The sequence below is a fragment of the Melitaea cinxia genome, chromosome 21, assembly GCF_905220565.1.
Source record: "Melitaea cinxia chromosome 21, ilMelCinx1.1, whole genome shotgun sequence".
Taxonomy (NCBI): domain Eukaryota; kingdom Metazoa; phylum Arthropoda; class Insecta; order Lepidoptera; family Nymphalidae; genus Melitaea; species Melitaea cinxia.
The window spans coordinates 10,850,160-10,868,292 of record NC_059414.1 but is presented as its reverse complement, the minus strand read 5'-3'; the positions used below and the strand labels follow the sequence as shown (position 1 = coordinate 10,868,292).

Below are 18,133 nucleotides of genomic sequence, written 5' to 3'. Positions count from 1 at the left end.
GAGTAAAACCGGGACGATCACTCACTCACTTTAGCCTATCGCAGTCCTCTGCTGGACATAGGCCTCGATCAGTTGGTACTAAAAATGGCGTGAATTCATTTGTTTTACTCATAGTGACCACGCTGGGCAGGCGGGTTGGTGAACGCAAGGCTGGCTTTGTCAGACCGAAAACGCTGCTGCCTGTTTTCGGCCTGTGTATTTCAAAGCCAGCAATTGTATGGCTATCGCAAATCCGCAATCGGTCGACTTTTAAGGTTCTAAAGTGGTAGTGGAACTGTGTTATCCTCGCTTAGTCGCCTCTTACGACAGCCACGGGAAGAGAGGGGGTGGCTATATTCTTTACTGGCGTAACCACACACCACACAGACGATCACTAACGTAATTATATTTTATTATATTTAATTTATTAACTGGATACTTAGAACTGTTGATTAAGACACACTTAAACCACAAATATTTTTATAGATTCTAATACACTGCATTTTGTTAAACAAATATTAATGTTGGTACAATCTCAATATTGAGTTATTAGTAATTAGGTAGTGACGGATAACAAAAACACATCATCGATACAGTATGTTTTTATTATATTTATTTATTCTTTATTGTACATCACATAGAGTAATTTAATACAGAATTGCAAAGTAAAAAGTATAATGCACAATGAGGCGATCTTATTGCTCGGTAGCGATTTCTTCTAGGCAACCTTAGGGTTAGCATTAAGAGAAAGAAAAGAAATAAGTAGGTGGTGTATAATAAACTTACATCAAACAGAATAAGATACAAATAATACAAATAAATTATATATATGTTCTTTTCATCTTAAATTATATCTACTTCAATAATGAGAGAAAATATGTTTAATATTGAAATAAAATTTAATCAAAGGGACGAATATAAAGTTACTGTAACATGTGGCTTAAACATGTTGAAAAAATAGAAATATATATCTTTATAAACGTTTGTCGGTTTCCACATTCTTTATTGTCTACGACTGTGTATCAGCCAATAATACTTCCTGCCCAACATATATGTAGCTGTTCTGTCTAATGTAGATACACATAAACATATAACACAGAAAGATAAGAAAACATTAATCAAAAGGCAGAATAAATCAATCGAATTACATAATACGAATGTCGACTCCGTTTTCTTAATTTTCACGCGACGACATTGGGATAGAAAGAGAGGGGAATAAAACAAATCAGGAGCTTGCTATAGTTGAGAAAGGGATAGAGCATCGCGGCGTCGTCATGAACGGAGCGCGCGCGCATCGCTACGCTGAAAGCTCCGAATCTCCGATTGTCTTCAGTTTTAGCTCAACCGTCGTTGCGTGTGGACGTGTGTCCTTGATGCGTTTTCCTGAAAAAAATCAAACTCGATATCGTTTTAGCGTGAACTTAATCGTTACGAGTGACATTACAGTGTTGTGTTTATTTCAAATAGTGACCTCAACGTCTGTGACGGTATACTAGTGACATTAAAGTTTTGTTCTGTGTACGAGGGAATTGTGTTCATTCCCAGAATCTGGTAAGTCGATTTGTGTTATTTTAAGATATAATTAAATATAGAACGTCTGTGTATGAAAACATAATTAGTTTCATATTTAACATGATTCAGCCTTACCTAGAAACATTCGTAGCACGAATTGTTGTCGGTCCGTTGGAGGTTGAGGAATTTGAAACACATGTGTATAATATATCCAGGCGGTTCACTACGAACATGTGCATATTTTTTTGCTAGTGTAGGTAAAAATTTGAAATTTTTACTGGTTTTAAATGAAAATAATTATTTATAAATTAATATAAATCGGCATGTAATAAAAAGTATGTTTTTTTGGGTTATATCAGTGTAATAAGTACAATTACAGTTTTATGCTTCTTATATTATTTTATTAATGTGCAGGTTTACTATCAAAAAATATTTAAAAATAGATAAAAAGCCCTTTATCTTCTACTAACTGCTGCCCGCAACGTCGTCTGCGTGAACGCTATACAGCACCAAAAATACCTACGATTATACCTTTTAAAATAACATCAATTTACCCGTTTCTTCTTTACATTTAATATCTACAGAAAGTGCAGTAACAGAAGGAGACTGTCTTTTGTAAATCGACCTTCAAAAAGTGCTTATTTTCAGCCTTTTTTGAATAAATCACTTTATGGTTATTCTGCTGAATTAGGTCATAAGTTGTGACTGAAGCAGATGAAGAAAGTTCCATTACAGACAAACTTGATGAATTTTATAAGACATAGATGAAGCAGCTTAAAACATATATGAACATATTTTTTAATTGTCTTGCTCATCTCTGAAACGAATTAATGATACAATTTTTAAGCAGAAAATTCCACCTCCATCATTTTCACAACTCCATCTATGACTGGTTAACCTCGCTAACATTATTAAATTTAAATTATTTATATCCAAAAAGGGATTCAAGTTTTTAAAATCTTATAGATGGCGCTAAAATTGTCTTGATACTACTTATATTAATTTAATTATGTTTATCGGCCTAAGTTACTTATATTGCGTGATTTTTATAGTGTGAAGCTAGCTTTATAGCATGGTTATTACCATAATAATAACAACATTTGACTTTCCTACCATTTTAATTTATGTATAGATATTAGTTTAAGAAGAATAAGATTTATTTATTTGTAAAACTCTGTTATATATAATTGATTGGAATCCTGACACCTAAGCTAGAAAAGCTCGTGACCGAAGCTAGTATAGTTTTAAATAGAGTTTTGACATATAAATAAAATAAAGATGCCACTATATTATGGAGGTAGTGTAAAGAATAAAATATCCTGCTCAAAATCTGAGCAGCCTGAGTAAATACCTCAACGGTCAACCTTAGTGAAGATCACAGCTAAATAATACGGTTCACAAGTAGTGTTGAGTAACTAAAGTCAGGTGTAAGGTCTGCAAAGCGCTAGTGTAGTGCTTCTAGTGGATCAGGCCGTCTATAGACTCTATAGGTTACGATAATCACTTATCGTTAGGTGGTATGCATTTTGCCGCCCTTTAACCGACTTCAAAGACGGAGAAGGTCCTCAATTTGATTGTATTTTAATGTATGGTATTCATCATAAAGATCAGGAAACTTGAACTTTTATAAAATGTTATCAATAATCATAGAAAATTCTTCTTATTTAGATACTTAATGTTTTACCCGTATAACCATTGCTTTGTTTCTAGTGGTCACAGACTAGACTTCATTCATTATTCTAACATTTTTGGCATTAAGTTCAGCTAATACATTAAATATAAAGTATCGTTCTGTAGGATGTGAAGTACATGCTTTTTTAATTTAGGATCATTAGATCCCAAATTTGGGGACTAAATTACTCTAAAGAAAAAAAAAATGAACAACTTAAGATGTTTTCAGAATCTAAAAAGACTTTCTTAAGTATATAGTGGTTTTAAAAAATCTATTATGCATTATATACTCCAAAATTTTTCTAGTGTGGGTGTAAACGGAGTCACAAAAAGAGTGTCCATAAAAAATCAATTTAAAGTAACGCCAATAATAATTGCTAATATAAATCATAGTAACTACTTTATCAACTGCGCTGGTCATTAGCAATGATCAAAGGAGCTGCGCAGATATACTCGTAACTCCGTTTGAATTAAAAAGCGGAACATTTTTGAAGTTCCGAGTAAAAACGACAATAAACCCGGTTAGTTTCCTTTTAACCTAAATTTATAATTAGATTGAATTTCACCAGTCATGCTAAAAACACTAAATATTTAATATTTATCCGTCTTCCCGCGGTTCTGCCAATTGTGAAATGATCTATCATTTCTGAAGTTTTACTAAATCAAAAGCATACTTGAACTAAAGTACGCTTGTGCTCAACCGTCCAGTTCGTTTGGTACTAAGCGGTTATCTACTGCAGCCAATGGATGTCTGCAACACAAGAAGCACACACGATGAGCACGATGTACCTAGTTTGAGTCCAAATAATCTCCCAGCAACAAATCTTAGTACTGAATAATTTGTTTTTTTTTTTTCAAATCTATACTCATCCAATCGGTGAATATAATTATTAAAGTAGACACACAAATAATCTTTTAAAAAATAGTGACAGTATTTTTTTTATCAGTTTTAAAAATAATCCTTTAATAAACATCACATTAGCAAACATAATATTTATAAATTGAAGTCAGTATTACAGTTTTTATATTTAAATTTGTTAGTTACTTTATATTATATTTGTTATACTTTATATTATATATAATATTTGTTAAGAAACAAAATTTTCTCTAATTATTCTTTGACGGTTCGCAGGAAAGTGGACATAAGGTGCCAATCAAACCACTAATTGCAAATTCATGCGACGTTTCGATGGTTTTGCAATTAGTGGTTTGAATTGGCACCTTATGTCCACTTTCCTGCGAACCGTCAAAGAATACTTATAACAAATGGACACAACGATAAATAATTTTCTCTAATATTATGTCTAGTTCGGCTGACTATATTTGTAATTTTTGCACGACACTATTGAAATGTGAAATTAAACAGCCAAGTTCCATTATATGGCTTTGATTTTTAATTGGAATCATAAGAAAATATAAGAATTACAGTTTAGCTGAAACATTCCCTTAACAAGATAATTTTTCCATTCTTAGTAGTTCATTTGCATTATTTCAAAAGATAAATAAATGCTAGCCTTCTTGTCAAAGAAAAAGATTGGACCTTGTTTTTCAACGTGCTATCTTAACTAATATCGGCGACTATGTGCTTACATTTCAAAATGCCACAGTTAGCAAATTTTTCAGTTTTCGCTAAAAATTTTACCAACTTTAAAATTTTCGAGAGTCCTAATTTGAAAATAATATTTAATAATTTTAAAATTATTTAACACTATTACAAAAATTATAACAAAATTGGCTATCATAAATTATTATCTACCTAATTGTTTTTTTTTTTTAATTTTATTTTTTTAACTAACTATTAGAATAGGAGACGAATTAAGATGTGCACTGAAATAGATACCAATTAAAGTTGAATGGAAACAGAGATCCTTAGGTTTTTTGCTAAGGGACAGCACCACGTGTTTGGGATAAGTTGTTTTTGAATAGAGAACAAAGCAAATGGGGTTCCTTACTACATATTTAATATTTAAATTTTAAAATGTCGAAGTTTTAAATAAGTGTAGTTTTTTAGAATTATATTGTACTTTTTTAAACAAAACGCCACTTGAAATTGATTTGAGATTGCAAAAATAAATAACAATAAAAAAATAAAATAAATAAAGAGGATATAAATATAATAGAAGCACAATAAAAAAACATTTTTTTAGCCGTTGAAGATAAATTAATATATCATTACATAGCATAAAACAAAGTCGCTTCTCGCTGTCTGTAAGCTTAGATCTCTAAATACTACGCAATGGATTTTGATGCGGTTTTCTTTAGTAAATAGAGTGATTCCAGAGGAAGATTTATATGTATAATACATCCATAATATAGTAGAGGAACGATGATAGTTTTTGCGACCGTGCGAAGCCGGGGCGGGTCGCTAGTATATAATATATAATTATCTAATATATAAAATTCTCGTGTCGTGATGTTTGTAGTTAAACATCTCCGAAACGGCTTGACCGATTCTCATAAAATTTTGTGTGCATATCGGGTAGATCTGAGAATCGAACAACATCTATTTGTCATAACCCCTAAGTTATAGGGGGGGGGGGGATTGAGAAGTTTAATAAAATATAATTATGGCAAAACAACGTTTGTGGGGTCAGCTAGTTTGTATAAAAATTGTGTCATTAAATGATTAAACGACGCCGCGTTGGCGCAACGGTCACAGCCATGGATTGTGGCGGTTGCCCTGGCGGTTGCGGGTTCGATCCCCGCACATGACAAACATTTGTATTGGCCATACAGGTGTTTGCCGTGGTCTGGGTGTTGTGCAGTCCTTGTGGGTCTCGCCACCGTGCCTCGGAGAGCACGTTAAGCCGTCGGTCCCGGTTGTTATCATGTACACCTGATTGCGATCGTTACTCATAGTAGGGAATATATCCGCCAACCCGCATTGGAGCAGCGTGGTGGATTAAGCTCTGATCCTTCTCCTACATGGGGAAAGAGGCTTATGCCCAGTAGTGGGATATTACAGGCTGAGCGATAAATGATTAAAACCAACCAATCAACAAACGCATTGCACAGCCATTCAACGACATTTGTACTTGTTGTTAAAATAAGTTAACGAGTTATATATAAAAACGTTTTAAACAACAATAAGTCCATAGTAGTTTCCATTAGTAACAAAAACAACATTGTTGACCACGTGTTGCGTTTAATGCGATGCACGGCAAGGGTCGCCTCGCCTTGACGAACCATACATAGACTTGTATTGTAACACGCCTATGTTCGAAGGACTAAATAGTTTTAAAAACATTCCATATAAAAACACTCATAAAATACATTCACATACATCCGTCTGATATGTGAATTATACACGTCATCTTTAAGTCGCGAGTTAACAGGTTACTTCTAGGTAAGCATGCTCCATCTTGGATCGCATTTTCACATACCACCAGGTGAAATAGTGGTCAAATGCTTATCATTGTATTAAAAAAAAAAATAGCAAAAATAATTATGTAATAGATTCAGCCTGTAAGGTCACATAGCTGGGCATAGACCTCTTTCAGGAAACATGAGGTTTTCCAGAACCTGTCTGTTTTATAGAACCAGGATTTTCGGTACTTTCTCTTAACAGAAACGGGATTTCCTGGTTCTTTCGGTTCTTTTTACTCTTTATTATATAAAATAAGTGTTACTCTTCGAAAATGTATACATTTTATTGTATAAAACGAAAAGTACTCTTCGAAAATTACACCAGTTAAACATATGAGTAGTTGTCGTTGAATTTTAAGTAAATTTGAAAAACAAAAACTTCCTTTTTCTCCGATAACGCAGTAGGTATTTTCTCGGTGAAATACTATGTAAAATCAGTCCTGCATTTTTTGAGTTTATCAATTAAAAATAGACCAAAATACAAAAAAAATGCAAACCTATAAAAATAACTAGTATAGATATAGAAATATAAATAGTATAGATTAACAAAACTGGCTTAATTTTAATAGGACGCACATAGAGGATTCAATACAGAGTACTATTTTTACACTCGTTTTTAAGATTGAACAAAAAAGATAGAAAAATATCAATAATGGGGTTCATCGACCTTTGATTTTGAGTTTAATAATTGTTAAACTCTTTCTTGTCGAGGCTACGTGAACGTTTTAAGAATAGATCCATTCCTATGATGGACAAACTGATGGATGGACGGAAGCGTAGCGCTTAGGTAGAAGGTACTTGAAGGCGATAGATAGTTACAATACACAAATGGTAATAAATGTAAAACTTGTTTCGTTTCTTTCTTCTAAATAAAAAAACAAGTAAAATTAAAAAAAAAGTTATGTCTTTCTTAGTTCAATTTAATTTAAAACAATATATTCGAATTTAAGCGGAAGAATAAAAACACTTTATTTACGATTGAAAGTTTGAAAAAGATATGAATATATAGAAAGAAGATAGATAAAGGGAATATATAAAAGGAAAAAAATATAAGAATGACGTGAACTCATTTGTTTTGCCCATAGTCACCACGCTCGGCAGGCGGGTTGGTGACCGCAGGGCTGGCTTTGTCGCACCGAAGACGCTGCTGCCCGTCTTCGGCCTGTATATTTTCAAAGCCAGCAGTTGGATGGTTATCCCGCCATCGGTCGGCTTTTTAAGTTCCAAGGTGGTCGTGGAACTGTGCTATCCCTTAGTCGCCTCTTACGACACCCACGGGAAGAGAGGGGGAGGCTATATTCTTTACTGCCGTAGCCGCAGATAATTTTGTTATGATGTTACAATTCTTTCGAATAAGAAAAACATCATTTATATAGCATATCTTAGAAACAGCTAAATGGAACAATAAAATAGCTCATAAAGTATGAAAATAAAGTATTATCTTTAGATTTATATATTCTTTTAGTTGACTTGACGTACGATAGTAAAAGATATATTAAATGGGTGTGCCAAACCGCTGATGTTCCTTCACGAATCTTGAATATTTTTACTTATGATGAAATTTAGAAGTACTATTAGGTACGTCTTGCGATTTTATCAGAGTAATTTCCTACCAATTGTAGTATTGTTGTTGGTAGGGTGACCCCCTAACAAATTTTACTTCATAAAAGCTAGTCTAGTTCAAATGACATTTTATCGTCATGAAAAAGCTTAAGAACAGTCAGGCTAAGAAAATGGAGAAAAAAAGAGAGAAGTACGATCGTCGCAATTTATTTATACTGTCCTTGTATATATCCTATATCCCATGGCGCTAAACAAAGTCCTCTCTCTCCCCCTATTTACGAACTTATCCTATGGACGACACCTTCGTAAAATTTAGGAATGACAATTCTGTTTGCTCGCAAACGACAAAAAATGACTTCGATTACATTGCCTAACGATACGACATAGATAGTATGTACGACAGTTAATTAATTACGCATCGATGACATGACAAGCACAATCTTTCGCTTAAAAAAATATTATCAAAATCGGTACACCCAGTAAGTTATGAGGTAACAAAAATACAGTCAATTCGAGAACCTTCTACTGTTTTTGATGTCGGTTAAAGTTGGCCTATGTCGTATTCTGAATATCCACGTATGCACTGAGTTTCACCTTAATAGGCGCTGTAAACACGGTTTCACCGCGTAAATTACAATTTCGCGGGAAATCTGGGATAAAAAGTAGTCTATATGTTGATCCGCAACCTCCTCTACCTTCTAATGATGTTCCATAAAAATCGGTTCAGCCGTTCCGAAGATTAGCCCGGACAAACAGAAAAACAGACAAACAAAAATTTGAAATCGTTGTTAACAAAAGTTTAAAATCACTCGAAAAAACATAGTTATTGTAAAATCACAGACAGACAATTCAATTTTATTTCAATGTTTTTATTGAGATGAGATGATTACTTAATATATTTTGTTGGAGATAAAACGATACATAAATGTTGATAATAAAACACTTACGTTATAATCGTTTTTTTTTTTTTACTTAAACAATATATTCCTAATTAAATTTAAGCAAAGCTTAAAATAATAAGTGTGTTTGCTCGCAAACGAAAAAAAACCGACTTCAGTGACATCGACAAGTAAAACGCATTATTAGATATAACCTTAAAAGTACTTATCAGATCTCATTGAAAATTATCAAAAAATCGGTTCACCCAGTCAAAAGTTCTGATGTAACTTACATAAATAAATAAAAAATATAATCGAATTGAGAACCTCCTTCTTTTTTTTGAAATCGGTTAAAAAGTGTGTATGTGCAATTCACACACGACAGAAGTGAAAACGTGGAAAAGTAGCCTGCGAGAGATTTTTTTTCACCGACAATATAAAATACTGTGTAATGTATTCTATCTCATTCTCTCCTATATGTTTATGTGTTTGTTTCTTAATCCAAGGTTGCCTGGAAGAAATCGCTTACCTAGCGATAAGACCGCCTTTGTGCATAATATTGTTTTGCAAATTTTATTTTTAAAGATGTATGTTATGTTAGCTTGCAATATGCACAATAAAGTATATTTCTTCTTCTTCTTCTTTCTTAATCGTGACGCATTTTCGTTTCATCGAGTTTTAAATCACATCGATACTAAATAGGTTTTACTTCAAAAAAAGCTATGACAGTTTAAAAACAATCAATTAACGTCTCTCATTGTCACCGACATTCTATTTTCGAAACGGTATTCTATACGGCCAGGACGTTCCATCGCCCTTTGCTAGTACTGATTGACCAATTTCTATTTACCGTTTCCTTTACTCAAATCTAATTAACTTAGTACTTATGCCTTTCATTTTAAGGATCAGGTGTAATAAGGCAATTTAATTAGCTGAACGAACATTGAAGGCGTTATTTTCGCGGGAAGTATTTTTGTTCTGTGGAATCAATGATTTATTTATAAGCATTTACTTGTGAGAAAATCGAAGAGAAACTGTTAAGAATTCTGGAATGTATGCAGTGATTTATTGTGGTACGATTTTAATTTATTTTCTTGTGCCCGACTTTGATATTGCTGTGGACATGTATAGTTAATTTTATTGCTTTATTTATTATTTTTTTATACAATTTTGAGTTTTTTAATCACTAATCTGAAAAAAAATTTCAAGAATAAACAAAGCAATATTATAGGTATAAATCCTAATTATTTTCGGTAATTTCTTACTTATTTGTTTTTAGTTAAATCAGCCATTCCTTCTCACAATCATTAAATTATTATCCTATTGAGTATGCAACAAAGATTATTATATAAATATCTTTATGAATACATATTTAATTAAATTATCTCTCCCACGTTTGTCGTGATATAAACTAAGTTCCCGATACAAGTTCAACGAATTTCCTTGAATTTTAATGCAACCATATAAATATGGGTATTGCCTAATTTATATGAGTAGTGTACACTATATACGTATGACACGTGATAAGCATTACAAATTAGAAATTATGGCTATTTTAAACTACATACGTATATTTAAATACAATTCTAAATTCGTACGTGTAATACTTCCTTATTTATCTGTCGTATATAAATTCTTGGCGTCTATAAAGTCTTTATCTGTGAATGACATAATCTGTCAAGTTATGTCAAAGTAGTAAAAACAAATTTGACATTTACTATACAAAAATAAGGATGAAATTTGCATGTATTTTGAAATTTACAATATGCATGTACATGGTTATTGGGAAATAAAATTTTATTCTACGTCATTTGTATGCAAAGCTGCACAGATGCGGATGACATAATAGAAAAGGAATATTGTACTTGACTTTTTATACATTCTATAATACATCTGAAACCAAAACGAAATTAATATTATAATTGGTTTTATTTTCGATTTTTTTTTACTTTTATTCAAAATTTTGTAGTATCATTCATATAATTGTTTTAATGAAGTGTTTTTACACAAGTAACTTGAGATCTTGTATAAATATCGGTATAAACGATAGGGTTAGGTACATACCAAGTTAATATTATATTATATATTGCAATCGTAATCAAGATCGGATGGACCGATTCCGATTTTTGTTCTTACAGAGTCATTATGTACCAAAAATGTATTAAAAAGCTATACAGTAAGTCGTTGTGTGTAATTTGTAAAGTGTAAATTTTAAAAACGAAATATTTAGATAACACGCTTTAGACAGTTTGCAAAACTGCAAAATGTCTGATCAGCTAGCTTACAACGATATTAGTAAGATGAAATGTGTGGAAGTACCATAACATATGTTAATTTATGAAATATAATGAATTGTCGATAAATAAATAAATATACAAACACACAGTCGTCTGTTCTTAAGTTAAGTAACTTAGTACTTTTGTTATAGATATTAGCCAACTGATATAATAACATTTTTTTTTTCGATAGTTACATACTAATTTTAAAACATTTAAAATTAGATACAAATAATACTTATATAGTATACTTATATAAATATATACATATATTATATCCAGACTCGGGGCGGCAATCTAAAACTCTCGGATCAGAAAGTAAATTTGTTGCACACTGTGTCAACGGACTAGGCAAATAATTGCGATGTCCGTAATTTGTTGAACGTGGTCTCTCAAGCGCGGGTTATTATAACGTCAAAGTTCTAACGTCGCTCCAGTTGTTCGGATTCCGTCTACTCAGATATTTCTCGGCTCTGGTTTATTGAATGTTGACTTACGGTTATCACTCACCTATATAAATTACCTTTCGATATAAATTAAAACAACTTTTCATATAATTATTGGCGCCTTGTGGGATAATTTCTCAGCCATGTGTCATACTACCACAATGTATAATACCTATATAATTAAGGAAGATCTAGTTAAAAAAATACAATCAAATTGAGTAACTCCCCCTTTTTTGGAAGTCGGTTAAAAATTAAGGAAAAACACGCTGTCTTGATATTTTCTGCGTGTATAGAAAAAATTCAAGTTTCTCGTGAGTAAGGTCAGCTTTTAAGAGTCACACACATTAGGTAATGATATCTAAATATTGTAAAATGCAAACGCTGCCTTAACTGCTGCTAGGAGACTTAAAATTAAAAAGTTTTATTCAGGACCTTTATGGGCATTTAAAAAATAAGCAAATAAATGTGTCTAAATCAAAAATTGTACTTTTATAAGAGATAGTATTTCGCAATCATATGCTATTGATATTACTTTCTCAGACACTTGGATGGATAAGAAAGTGTAGATATATTTGACGTTTGACAAGTGCATATTTAATCTTTGTGATTCATAATATATTGTTTAATGTAGCTTATTTTGCTAAAGAAAAAATAGTTTCTATATACTACACCATAGAGCTCAATTTTAAATGTTTCTCTTTGTAATCTATCGGTTATTGAAACAGAAGTTGGTAAATTTCAATAATCCGTCTGTCGCAGATTTTTACCGATTACGATCGATCGATTTTGATATATATATCTTGAAGTCTTAAGTATAATTCGAAGCGTAAATCATATATGTGAAAAATGAGTCGTCCAAATAAACCCAAAGAGAGCCGCGCGAGTCGGCTAGTCTTAGGCAAAAGATCAATGCATAAGGTCAAGATAGTTACGATATCCGCCAATACATCATCGTTTCCTCTTGACGATAGGATATCATTGTTCATGTCATAACTTGATTGACGGTTTTAATGCATCCTTGCTACTAACGGAATCGGAATAACTGGGACAACATGTTTTTAGTAATAAAAGAGATGAACTTTAATTAATTTCTTAGTATTTTAAAATTTGTACTGTGATCTTTTTTTGGTTGAAATCCCTAACTACGACTGCAGAATTTTTGGGTTTTGAGTAACATATTTTATGCTGAGCTCTCATGAGTATTGGATTATTTATTGAAGTAAAACTTCTTTACGCACCCTTGACTTGAGGAGTCAACTGGGGAATACATGACGAGAGCGTTACGAAAAGTGTGATCGGGTAAGGCGAACGGAGCAATTTAGAGAGGTGCGAGCGCACATTTTCTTTTTCTCTTTCTCTCACGTTTCGTATATCAAAGACACAGTGTAGGCTTATCTGCAGGCCGATTGCTAAAGAAGTTTTTCTTTAATCGTGTGGTCGAAAGCACACTCGTTTTTTTAACCGACTTCTCGATATATATATTTTTTTATGTATGTTCGGGGATAACTCCGTCGTTTATGAACCGATTTTGATAATTTTTTTTTTGTTGGAAAGGAGATATCCCTAGTTTGGTACCATGATAAGGAAACCAGGATCTGATGATGGGATCCCACAGAAATCGAGGGAACTCTCGAAAATCCGCATAACTTTTTACTGTGTGTACCGATTTTGATGATTTTTAATTTAATCGAAAGCCGATGTTTATCATGTGGTCACATTTAAATTTCATCGAGATCTGATTACAACTTTTGGAGTGATCTTTGATAATGCGTATTTACTTGACTATTTTTTCGTCTAGCTACGTTGTATTACTTGTCGATATAGTTGAAGTCGGTTTTTCTTCGTTTGCCTGCAAACACGATTATTATATTTTAGTCTCTAGTCAAAAACCATAAAAGATTTCTAAGACATTATGAAAGCAATAATTTCATTTTAAAAACAATAATAATGTCATTATAATTTTAACTTCCTCTAAAAAGCTTTCCGAGATCATCAAATACAATGACCAAAGAAATTTAACCACTTGAAGTTGCTATTACGACTTATGGTACACAGGGCCGGACTGGGAATATGTTCCCGTTTGTATTCCAAAATAAGGGGCTAAATCAATAAGATTTGGTACGGGACCGATTAAACTGTATCCAATAATACAGAAATATTGACAAATAGTAATAAACAAATGGTTTTGGTTGTTAAATAATATAAAAAGTTAATGAAACTAAAACAAAGATTACTTTCTTATTATTACAGCATATTTTAAAATAATTTTACTTATGTAAAATTCATTCCTTTATTCATTCCTTTGAAGAGTCCGTCTCTGGCAAAAAAAGGCCACAGATAAGTTAGCTCTTTTGTGTTTCAAAATGGCCGAGTTCGAAGAGTTAGTCCCATCAAAGGTTGAACAAGTGTGTTACGGAATCTTTAAAATGTTTTTTTGTTTATTACCACTGTAAAACAAATGGAGACCTACTAAGTGTAGACCTAGTAACCCTAATAGGTTGAAACTTGAACTTTTTTGAGAAGACTAGCGACTCGCCCCGGCTTCGCACTGTTGCAAAAACTATCGGTGTTCCTCTACTATTTTATGCGTGTATTAGACATATAAACCTTCCTGTGAAATAACTTTATATACCAAAGAAAACTGCATCAAAATCCGTTACACAGTTTGAAAGATCTAAGCATACAGACAGAGGGAAGCAACTTTGTTTTATAGTTTTATATTTACATTAGTATGGACGCTGCGGTGATGTACACACAGTTTAGCCAATCGATTAATATTTACATATTTTTTAATATCTATGAACAATATAAAACAATAAACTTATGGAGCAGCCCGACTGGGGTAGTATTTGACCTTACAGAAGATCACTGTTAAATAACATTGTTTTCAAGCAGCGTTGTGTTCCTGTTGGTGAGTAAGGTGACCAGAGCACTTTTAGATTTACTTTTGCGAATAGAAATATCTCATTCACTTCATCTTATCGCAGTCCACTGCTGGACATAGGCCTCCACCAGTCCAAGTTCAAGTTCAAAGTTCACGGCAAAAATGGCGTGAACTCATTTGTTTTGCCCATAGTCACCACGCTGGGCAGGCGGGTTGGTGACCGCAGGGCTGTCTTTGTCGCACCGAAGACGCTGCTGCCCGTCTTCAGCCTGTATATTTAAAATCCAACAGTTGGTCACGGTCGCCATCGGTCGAATTTTTAAGCTCCAAGGTGGTAGTGAAACTTTGTTATCCCTAAGTCACCTCTTACGACACCTACGGGAAGAGAGCGGGTGGCTATATTCTTTATTGCCGTAACCACACAGCTTAACATGTCCTGTTGGATACCGGCATCTGTCAAATAGCGTTATCCACAACCGGTGTAATAGGCCCTAAGTATCATTATTTCAACAGGGCATGTTAAGCACTACGTGTTTGAAATTATTCTGAACTGAAATTAAAGAATATGAAATTGGACTTTGTAAAAAAGCCTCTTCAATACATAATCTCAACTTGTTCATTTACTAATGCTTTCGACTAAAATTATTTACATTATTTACAAAAAAAATATGATGTGATTGCGTTTTCACTTTATTCACATTCCAATCTATCAAATAGCTAACTAACTATATATGGAGCAGCTTAAATTTAGATAAAACCGTTTATATTGAAACACTTATAGTTCACATATTGTTTTCTAATGTTTACGCGAATTTTACTCATTTAATAAAACACTTTTTTCGGATTTTATCGCGGTTTATTGTTAACTTTTGATTCCCGACGTTTCGGATACTTTACAGCAACCATGGTCACGGGAGGACTGAGGTGTCAGACGTCCCAACGTTACAAAGTTATTCGAAACTACCCGACATACATCAATATCTTATATAGTCCTATCTACGCAGAATGTGCTAATTGAGTCTTTAATCTGTGGTGAATTATGCTTGGTTTTTGATTTAATTATATTAATAATGGGGTCCCAAGCAGGTGGTAATTGCCAGCCATCTTCTCTATTGAAATTTGGATGTTTTTTAATTTCAATAGCCTCACGGATCATCCTTGGTTGGAATCGGTGTTCTTTTGCGAGGATCTGTGGTTTATCGAATCTAATATAATGGCTAGCTGTGTCTAGACTGTGTTCACAGATTGCGGACTTAGTATAGCGACGATGTTTTAAGTCAGCTATATGTTCCTTAACGCGAGTTTTGATCGATCGTTTTGTTTGTCCTATATAAGAGAGACCACAGTCACAATCAAGCTTGTATACTCCTGCATCTTGTAAGGGTATATGACACTTGACAGATGGTAAAAATTGACTTATCGTTTTTGGCGGCTTGAAAAAAGTTTTTATAGAAGCTCGCTTTAAGATGAAGCCAATCTTGTCAGTGACCCCTTTCATAAAAGGTAGCACAGCAGGTACTCGTTCGACGGTGGCTGGTTTCACACGTTCACTGCGATGAGGACGCGGTACCCGAAGCTTGTTGTCTCGCAGTACTTGCTTGACATGTTGAAGTTCGGTCTCCAGGTGTCGCTCATCGCAGATCCCTCGTGCTCTCTGAAACAAAGATTTACCCACGGTAGCTAACTGTGTAGGATGATGGTGTGATTCGCCGTTTAAGTACCTATCCGTATGGGTATGCTTTCTATACACTGTATGGCTTAAGGTATTGTTGGGATTACGGATGACTAATACATCTAAGAAAGCTAAAGATTTATTTGCCTCCAACTCCATTGTGAATTGAATTTTGGAATTTATGGAGTTAAGATGGTGTAAGAATATGGATACTTTATCAGATGGTAATATTGTGAAAGTATCATCCACATACCGTTTGTAGAACCTGGGTGTTATGGGCGAGGTACGCAGAGCAGTTTCCTCGAAGTCCTCCATAAATATTATATTAGATTCGATAAACCACAGATCCTCGCAAAAGAACACCGATTCCAACCAAGGATGATCCGTGAGGCTATTGAAATTAAAAAACATCCAAATTTCAATAGAGAAGATGGCTGGCAATTACCACCTGCTTGGGACCCCATTATTAATATAATTAAATCAAAAACCAAGCATAATTCACCACAGATTAAAGACTCAATTAGCACATTCTGCGTAGATAGGACTATATAAGATATTGATGTATGTCGGGTAGTTTCGAATAACTTTGTAACGTTGGGACGTCTGACACCTCAGTCCTCCCGTGACCATGGTTGCTGTAAAGTATCCGAAACGTCGGGAATCAAAAGTTAACAATAAACCGCGATAAAATCCGAAAAAAGTGTTTTATTAAACTTATAGTTCAATTTATATTCTCTAATTTTTTATATATAACTTAAAAAATGACACTGTTTATAAAATCTGTAATTATGCGTATTTACCTAAATACAATATTGAAAGAAATGCTCGGAATTTGTAAAAATGTCTGTGATCTATATGAATGTTTTTATGAAATCCTCGGGTTATTCGTGTAGTACTTGATATGAATTTGAATAATTCCTGTACGATCAAAACAAATACAAGTTAATTCAATAGAACAAAAACGGTCAGTGATTGCTTCAAATCACATGAGTGGAACATTATCTTCGATTGTCCAACGAATAAATATTACGAAGAACTGATCGAGAGACGAAAAACACCACTCAATTATGAACTTTGAACTATTGTGATAAGGTTGATTATTACTTGATATAAGGGTGCTTGTCCTCCCAAATTTTTGTAGGCTAAATTAGAATTTATTGTTCTGATATAGGGCTCATTTTTGTGTGTATATGAGTTATAAAGTGTCGTTAACGTTCCGATTTACGCATGAGACGCAATAAATCTCAATTAATGCCGCCGACAGGCCTGTATTGTCTTACAAAGAGATTTGGCTATAATTTCTTTTAGTCGTGCGAACTTACATCAATTTCTAATGTCATATGATTTTATTAATTTGTGAGATTTAACTTTATTTATGTTTCGTTAGTTCGATTTATTGTATTCTTTTATGTGTCTGTTCGTTATTTGAAAATTTTTAAATGAGTGAGAGTCGGACGGGGATCGAGTCGAGTCTATTTTATTTTATTACGGTTCGAAGGTACGTAGAAAACTTTATCGAAATCTAGTAGTTAATTTCAAATCAGTTTTTGATTTATTATAAAGCCTACTTGTATTTAGAAACTTTTTAGAAACACTAAATACCTATATTTGTATATTTTATAAAAATGAATTTCTTTTATAAATATTTCGAATAATTGAAATTCAATTGAAGTCGAATGTTATATCAATCGCTAGCGGTCATTCTCATCACATTTGCAAGCAAATAACTCATTGATGATCAATTCGCTTTTATCGTTTACTGACCGAATGCATTTCACAACTACGAAACAAATATTTCGCAGTAGATTGAACGCTCAATAGAAGAAAAATATTTCATCATCATCATAATTTCAGCCTATTGCAGTCCACTGCTGAACATAGACTGA

At 33.2% G+C, this 18,133-nt stretch overlaps 1 protein-coding gene across 1 annotated transcript in view; it reads left to right on the top strand.

Annotated features, from left to right (window-relative positions):
• The first annotated feature begins 1,313 nt into the window (after positions 1-1,313).
• LOC123663864 (fibroblast growth factor receptor homolog 1-like) overlaps positions 1,314-18,133 on the top strand; it is a 110,249-nt gene continuing 93,429 nt past the window's right edge. Inside the window, exon 1 of the mRNA XM_045598509.1 lies at positions 1,314-1,530. The gene's annotated coding sequence lies outside the window, so the exon portion shown is untranslated. The remainder of the gene's footprint in view (positions 1,531-18,133) is intronic.